Source organism: Dendrobium catenatum, unplaced genomic scaffold, assembly GCF_001605985.2.
Source record: "Dendrobium catenatum unplaced genomic scaffold, ASM160598v2 original_scaffold_241358, whole genome shotgun sequence".
In the NCBI taxonomy this organism is placed as follows: Eukaryota; Viridiplantae; Streptophyta; class Magnoliopsida; order Asparagales; family Orchidaceae; genus Dendrobium; species Dendrobium catenatum.
The window spans coordinates 1-912 of NW_021559765.1; the positions used below are offsets into that span (position 1 = coordinate 1).

The window sequence follows — 912 nt, forward strand, 5'->3', positions numbered from 1 at the left end:
GTCTCACGCTCTGCCGCCTTAATTAATCAGGTCAGTCGCACTTGTTTTGGGCTTTGTTTGGGATAGTTTATTTACTGTTTTTTAAAACAGTTTTTTAACATAAAATTTTCTTTAGCTAGAAAATTTTTTTATTAGAAAAGCTGCATTATAAAGTGAAACATTCGTTTCTTATTTTGAAATGATAACAGAAATGCCATGTGAAGAACAAAGACATCCGAAAGTTTCTTGATGGAATCTATGTGAGTGAGAAGGGAAGCATCACCGATGACCAGTAGATATTATGTGTCCCGTTAAAAGCTTATTTCAGTTCAGAAGAGATGTTTAAGAGTGTGTTAACTCTTAGCTTTCATGTTGTCATCTTTATAAACATTCTCAGTGAAATTTTGTTTTAGTGGTTGGTGATTTTATACTATTTATGCAGTTCATCTTTATCAGTTGAGACAACTACTCTTGTTAATTAAATGTGACAAACATCGAATTTGATTTTGTATCAGTGATGTCTATGGCTTTGATCACTGGAATGAGCATTTTGTTGAACATGCTGCATTGTTCTTTTGAACAGTAATCAGGGGATTTACATATATACCATTTTATTTCATGTTATTTATATATCTAACATTTAAAATTTTAATATTACATGCTTATCATCCATAGATCAAATATGAAATATTGAAGTTTATGGGATGGTAAGAATGAAATATATGAGTGATATATTTGATATTAAAATTTTACATGAGCGGTAGGAATGTATTATTAACATTTTAGGTATCAGATATGCAAATTTTGCTCACCACATCCCTGTGCCTTGTCAAATGAGCTCGCACAAGAGTTAGATAATTTGGTAACCTTTCCAATTAAATGATGGCACTATTTGTGAATGTAGAAAAGTATTATATAACTATCATATTATTT

At 30.4% G+C, this 912-nt stretch overlaps 1 long non-coding RNA gene across 1 annotated transcript; it reads left to right on the top strand.

Annotated features, from left to right (window-relative positions):
- LOC110113744 lies at positions 1-561 on the top strand. Its single transcript, XR_002305180.2, has 2 exons — positions 1-30; positions 189-561. It is a non-coding gene; the product is annotated as an uncharacterized LOC110113744 (long non-coding RNA).
- The last annotated feature ends 351 nt before the right edge of the window (positions 562-912 follow it).